Below are 7,775 nucleotides of genomic sequence, written 5' to 3'. Positions count from 1 at the left end.
ACAGAAACACACACACACAGATAAATGTTTTTGCTGTTCTTACTCCTGCTCTCACCTGTTCTTTTCCTATCTTTATTCCCTTGCTCCTTCACCTGAAAGGTAATCAAATTAATTCTTTAAAATCTTTTCAGTGTGCTTTCTCTAAATATCAGGGCATGCATATAGTCGTAAAAGATTGCATCCTTTTACTGCAAATTAGAGCTTTGGAAATTTGACATGCAAATTTATGCAAAATGAGAATAGGAGTGTGTTAGTAACTTCCAATTCAGAGAAAAGAACACTGTCACTTTAAAAAATAGAACAAACCTACTCACTGTTATCCTGATCTTTCTGATTTCAAGAAATAGCAACTGTTTCTGATTAAAATGCCTTCCTACTATTATATGTATTTTTAATAGGCATTAATAGCACATTACACATATTACATCCATTAAGTGAAACACATATCAGCAAATTTGTGTGCTGCATGCATCGAATGGAGCAGAGATGATAACATACTTGATTAAAATACTGGGTAAAAGTGTTTCTATCCAAGAAGTCTCTAGTATGGATATAATTTCATTTATGTATATATAAATTATACTAACTGCCTTGGTTTCTAAGTGTTTAAGTGTAATGCTACAGTGATTTTCAGCAACATGTACCTCTACTACATTTCTCATGCCACTATAGATTAGATATGTCTTCAAAACATAAATGTAACACCAGAATTTTATCTTATCTTTTCATGACTGCTATCTATAAACCAAACACTTCAAGAATGTTTTCTATCCAAACACGACCACTACAGTTTTTGCATTGGAAATTTTAAAGTCATACTGGGCTTTAATTGAATTCTAACTCCATATTCTCCCTGATTATTTGAAAAGCATATCAAATTTTCCTTATAGCAAATGCTTCAAGCTTAAATATTATATTTGCATTTGTTTCAAGGCCAGAGATTTATTGAAACAATATCAAAAAAAACATTTTTTAAACTTTAGTAAATACAGTGTCTCATTTTATGAAGCAAAATACTCAAAATTTGTGCCAGTTTTCCTGTGGTTTTTAAAATCTGGTGTACAGTATGTTTGGTGAGTGAAGCCAAATCATCAGGATAGAAAACACAGTCCCAAGTTAATACATCATTTTACCAACTAGCATTTATCAAACATGTACAGGAAAGTAGGAAAACAGTACAAAATATGTTTTACATTTTATGGTAGTAGATACATCAGGGCATTTTCTTAAAGTTAGATACCTTTGTTTAAAATAAGCTAATTCTCATTCTTTAAAAAAGGTGAGTAATTTCTTGAAAGTGACAAGAAAATTATAAGAGAGATCTGGCTTTCACCATTTCTTTTTTCCTTACTAGGACAAAATGGAACATGTTTACCCCATCGCTGTCCCATTTGGCTTTATGATTTCAGTCACAAAGATATTTCAAAAGCAGAATTTGAAATATTGCTGTAAGACAAACAGCATTAGCCTAACACCATGGCATTCTTATACCCTGATTTCTTCTCATGCCCAGGGTGCTATTCATAATAAATGTTTTGACCCACTAATAGACTTTCTGAGGGTAGCAGAGGGGATCATAAAGTTCATGAATCCTTTCTTTTTTCCTAAGACACTAAGTGTATTTCCTTTTCATTCCCCAAAGTTGTCTTTTTGCCAGAGCCTAAAGTTTCCTTTTAATTTTGTATATTTTTAACTAAACTTGCATTCTTAATGAACTAGACAAGCAGAAACACTGAGTGTCATGTTATGAAGCCACCAAACATATATGAAATTTGTTTCTGATATGAGTTGTCATTTCATAATAATAAGCTCAAAGTAAATCTAATTATCACACTAGTTTTATGCATTCATATATCTTTGATGTTGTCTATGACTCTCTCTGCTTAGCAAGACACTCTTTATCTTTAGTCACTAAGTTGTATCTGGCTATTGCAACTCCATTGGCTGTAGCCCGCCAGGCTCCTCTGTCCATGGGATTCTCCAGGCAAGAACACTGGAGTGGGTTGCCATTTCCTTCTCCAGGGGATCTTCCTGTCCCAGGAATCGAGCCTGGGTCTCCTACATTGCAGGCAGACTATTTACCGACTGAGCTATGAGGGAAGCCCAGCAAGACACTAACTAAAGCAAAACCAGTAATTTATGTGGCAAGGATTTACCGAAATATAAAATATCCATTGTTTTATATTACCAGTGATGATTCTTCCTCAAAATTAGCAAAGCCTGTTAGAACATACTACTCATGAGGCAGAACATTTGTCTCATTCACCACTTTATCCCCAGCACCTAAAATGGAGTCTGGCATATATCATGGAGTCATTACATATGCACTAAATAAATAACTTGCTAGTGAATTAACAAATTAATGAAACTGATGACACTTTATAACTGCATCTAAAATGCTTCATGTAAACACCTGAAATTTGAATGCGTAGAGAGGCAGCACAGAATGACTGTGAGTTTAAAAAAAATTTAATACCCCTTGTTAGCTCTTCTTTCATTTTTCTACATTTTTACTGTCATCTACAGTTTATGCAGTTGTAAACTAATACTTTTTTGGATGACAATATATAATATACATTATAAGCTTTACATCCAGAACATTTTTACAAATTTATCTGAAGACAATGATCAGAGATAGGCACAAATGTTTACTGACAAAGATAAAAGGGTTATTTATAAGAATGAAAAGTTGAAATAATTTATTCATTTAAAAGTAACAGAGTTCTAATCTACAGATGTAATGCAATTCCTATCAAAACACCCATGACATTCTTCATAGAATGAGTAAAATATTCCTAAAATTCATATGGAACTACAAAAAAACCAAATTGCCAAAGCAATCTTAAGAACAAGCTAGAGTTATCACCCTTCCTGACTTTGGACTATACTACAAAGTCACGGTAATCAAAACAGTATGGTACAGGCACAAAAGCATATCAATGGAACAGAATAGAGAAGCTAGAAATAAACCCACACACTTAGTCAATTAATTTATGACAAAGAAGGCAAGAATATACCATGGGGAAAAGATAGTCTCTAAAACAAGTGATACATGGAAAACTGTACAGCTATATGTAAAATAATAAGATTAGAGCATTTTCTCACACCATATACAAAAATATAGCCAAAATTTATTAAAGACCTAAATATAAGACCTGAAGGCATAAAACTCCTAGAAGAGAACATAGGCAGAACACTCTGACATAAGTCTTAGCAATATTTTTTTGGATCTGTCTCCGAAAGCAAAATAAATAAGTTAAATATAAAAACTTTTGTATAGCAAAGATGACCACTGACAAAATGAAAAGGCAAATTATTGGATGGGAGAAAATACTTGCAAATGATATAACCATCAATACGGGTTAATATCCAAAATACAGAGACAGCTCATATAACTCAATATCAAAAATAAAAATTAAAAAATGAGTAGAAGACCTAAACAGACATTTTCCCAAAAAAGACATACATATGGCTAACAAGCACATGAAAAGATGTTCAGCATCACTAAATTAGCAGAGAAATGCAAATCAAGACAGCAATGGGATATCACCTCATGCCTGGCAGAATGACTGTCATCAAAGAGTCTACAAATAACAAATGATGGTGAGATGTGGAGAAAAGGGAACACTCATACACTGTTAGTAAGAATGTAAATTGGTGCAGTCTCTAGGGAAAACAGTATGAACATTTCTCAAAAACCTAAAATAAGAATTGACATATAATCCAGCAATTCTCCTGGGTATATATTCAGAAAAAAATGAAAACACTAATTTGAAAAGATACATGTACTCCAATATTCAGAGCAGCACTATTTATAATAAGCAACCCAAGATATGAAAGATATGGAAGCAACTCAAGTGTTCATCAAGAGATAAATGGATAAAGAAGACGTGGTATATATACATACATAGGCTTCCCAGGCGGTACTATTGGTAAAGAACATGCTGGCCAATGCAAGAGACATGAGACACAGGTTCCATTGATCCCTGGGTCGGGAAGATCTCCTGGAGGAGGGCATGGCAACCCACTCCAGTATTCCTGCCTGGAGAATCCCATGGACAGTGGAGCCTGGTAGGCTACAGTCCATAGGGTCACAAAGAGTCAGACATGACTGAAGCAACTTAGCACACACACAAACATATATATGTATATATATATGTATATGCAATGGAATATTGCTCACTATAAAAATAATAAAATTCTGCCATTTCAGGATGTAGATGGACCTAGAGAATATTATGCTTAGTGAAATAAGTCAGATAAAGACAAATACTATATGATATCATTTATATGAGGAATCTAAAAGATTAAAACAAAATGTATATTGAAAAACAGACTCACAGATCTTGAGAACAAACTAGCAGCTATCAGTGTAGAGAGGGAGAAGAGGCAGGATAGGGGTATAGGATTAAGAGAAAAAAATTACTATATATAAATTTGATATGCAACAAGGACATATTACACAGTACAGGGAATTATAGCCATTATTTTGTAATAACTTTTAATGAACTACAACCTATAAAGATACTGAATTACTATGTTGTACACCTGATATTAATACTGTAAATCAACTAATATGTCAATAAAAATCACATAAAATAAAAAAACAAAAGTAATGGAGCTGTCAATAAAGTTATGGAATAGCTATACAATGGAATAATATGCAGCAATTAAAAACTGTCAAAGTATTCAATAACACCAAAAACAGTTCTAGAAATGTTGTTAACTTAAAAAGTCAGAAAATAGTATGATCCCGTTTAAAATAAATTTAATAGGCATATTCTTAAAGAATGGAAAGGGCTTCCCTTGTGGTTCAGACGGTAAAGAATCTGCCAGCAATGCAGGAGAACTGGGTTCGATCCCTGGGTTGGGAAGATTCCCGTGGAGGAGGGCATGGCAACCTACTCCAATATTCTTACTTGAAGTATTCCCATGGACAGAGGAGCCTAGCAGGCTACAGTCCATGGGGTCGTAAAGAGTCAGACATGACTGAGCAACTAAGCACACAAAGAATGGAAAACTTCAAAATATTCATGGTGGTTATTTCTTGGTGGTAGACTAGAGGTGATAAGCATTTTTAATATTTTGTTATCATTTTTTTAATATTTTCCAAATTTTATACAATGAGAAAACATTAATTTTGAGGTTAAATTATTTTGATGATATTGATTTAAAAGTAAAATATCAATACAAAAAAAAGCTTGAAACTAGGTTTAAAATTAGACTTAGGCAAAATGTTCTTATCCTGTCCCTTTATGTATATAATGCCATCTACATTGCAAGGCTTGATTTAGGGTCCTGCACATAGCAAACACTCAATAAATACAGCTAATATGAAATACATCCAGTTAATACTACACATCAACATCTACAGATGAAGATTAAGAAATGTACTTCTTTAATTTTCCCTTTTAACATCTTTATACTCATCAAAAATGTATTTCATTTGTTACACAGGGTCAGTTCAAAGAACACTTAATTACATATGGAAGAACCATGTGAAATTACAGCCAAAGCAATTGCTAATGCAGTTCGTGAATGTATTTTTGACCATATTGCTCAAATGCTTAAAATGTCATTTAAAAAAAAAAATCTATCTAAAACATTTTATAACTGGCCAGCTTTTATGACAATTTAAATTTTTCCATATGGCTAACAGCTGACAGTATTATGCCAGCTTTAGTGTTCCTCTCCATTTTTATATAAATATGAACTTTCAAAAACAGATTTAAATTATTGAGAAGAGAACTATGAATTTTTATAGAGCTCATGTTGACCTAGAGCTTCATATTACTTAGACTAAACTTTATATCTTTTATATCATTTTTCTCCATAGAACACATGGAGTTGTAACTCTATGAAAATACTGGAGGTCAGTTTCCAATCTCTTTAGTGCTATTGATTCTTCCATAACAAATTTTGTGCTAATAGCCTAGCTCAAACTGAGCTTTTGACTGTTGAAGGAGATCCAGATTAGAATCTCCCAAATGTTTATCATCAACAAGCTCTAGCTCCACATAAAACATATAAAAGTAGGATTCTGTGCACATAGCAAACACTCAATAAATACAGCTAATATGAAATACATCCAGTTAATACTACACATCAACATCTACAGATGAAGATTAAGAAATGTACTTTTTTAATTTTTAATTTTCATAGGAGCTTGGGAAACTATTTTCCCATTGGTGAGTCACTGGCACATTAACACACTAAACCTGTGATTCTCAAGACTGTTGAGGAGGCCAGTGGAGAGGACATCTGGAGGACATCATCAAAATCAACATAAAATCTCATTCTCCCACTCCCACATACCCAACAACCCAGCAATCTCGAGGTAAGGATGCACTTTGGGGTGAAGAAAATGAATCTTTTTTTTTGATTGAAGTATAATTTATTTACAATATTATATTAGCTTCAGGTATACAACATAGCAATTGAATATTTTATAGGTTATACTCCATTTAAAATGATTGCAAAATAATGGCTATATTTTTCCCTGTGCTGTATAATATTTTCTTGTTGCTTACCTATTTTATACAGAATTGTTTGCATCTCTTAATCCCATACCCCAACCTTGTCCCTCCTCACTGCCCTCACCTCACAGGTAACCACTAGTTTGTTCTCTACATCTTTGAATCTGTTTCTGTTTTGTTAAATACATTTTTTTAAATCTGTTTTTTAAAAGTATCTCAGAGATTCTGAAATAGGGGCATGTCAGAAAGTTTAAAATTTTTCTATTAAAGGTAAGAATTTCTCCACTAATATACAGGCTGGACTTTTTAATCTTGTATTTAACACACTATTATAAGTAATATCTGGGCTTCCCTCATGGCACAACAGTAATGAATCTGCATGCTAATCCAGGAGACGTGGGTTCAGTTCCTGGGTCAGAAAGATTCCCTGGAGAAGGAGATGGCAATCCACTCCAGTATTCTTGCCTGGGAAATCCCAAGGATAGAGGAGACTGGCAGGCCACTGTCCATGGGGTTGCAAGAGTCAGACATGACTTAAGAGACTAAAATAACAACAAGTAATATCTATTAATACCCCACATAACTAAGTGTTTTTCAGAACAGGGCTTAGAAAACACTGCACCCTGCAATGTAAGTTAACGTCATTGCAATTATTATTCACCACACTGGCTTGAGAAAACCACCTGATTGAAGAGGTCACTAAAAGATGTAATCCATGCATGGGGCTCTGAAAGGTCTATGTGAAGTTTTCAAAGGTTGCCAGTTAAGATTTATTCTGAAACTGGGCAAGTATGCAATGAAAATACTCAACTAAAGGAAAATATAAAAGATGTCTATGACTTTGGGATAGGAAAAACTTTCTTAAAATTCATACATAGCCTTAAACATAAGACGCAAGATTAATAAGTACTCAGCATTAGGCAAGTCTGTTTTTTACAACTGTATTGTCAAAAAGAAAATTAAATCCTTAGGTCTAAGTGTGCTATATATCCTTTTCGTTATGTATTCATTCACCAAATATTTATTGTATACCTACTATGAAAGTTTAGAAATGATTTTTTTCAGAGACTTGTGTACTAGCTATTATTTTTTCACATAGAATTTCCTGCAGCGATCATATTAAGCCAAACTTTTCAGTCACAACACTTAGGCAAAGTTTGAAACTGTGATCTCTCTCTTAACATTGTTCTGTTTAGTCCTTCCTTGTTCTTCACAACATAAGGCTTCTAGTACAAAACCGCACTGTTATTCACATTTGACTTGGAGAGATTACATATTCCCCCAAAATGACAGATTGAA

This window comes from Oryx dammah, unplaced genomic scaffold (assembly GCF_014754425.2).
Source record: "Oryx dammah isolate SB20612 unplaced genomic scaffold, SCBI_Odam_1.1 HiC_scaffold_28, whole genome shotgun sequence".
In the NCBI taxonomy this organism is placed as follows: Eukaryota; Metazoa; Chordata; class Mammalia; order Artiodactyla; family Bovidae; genus Oryx; species Oryx dammah.
Note: the sequence above shows the minus strand (reverse complement) of the source record.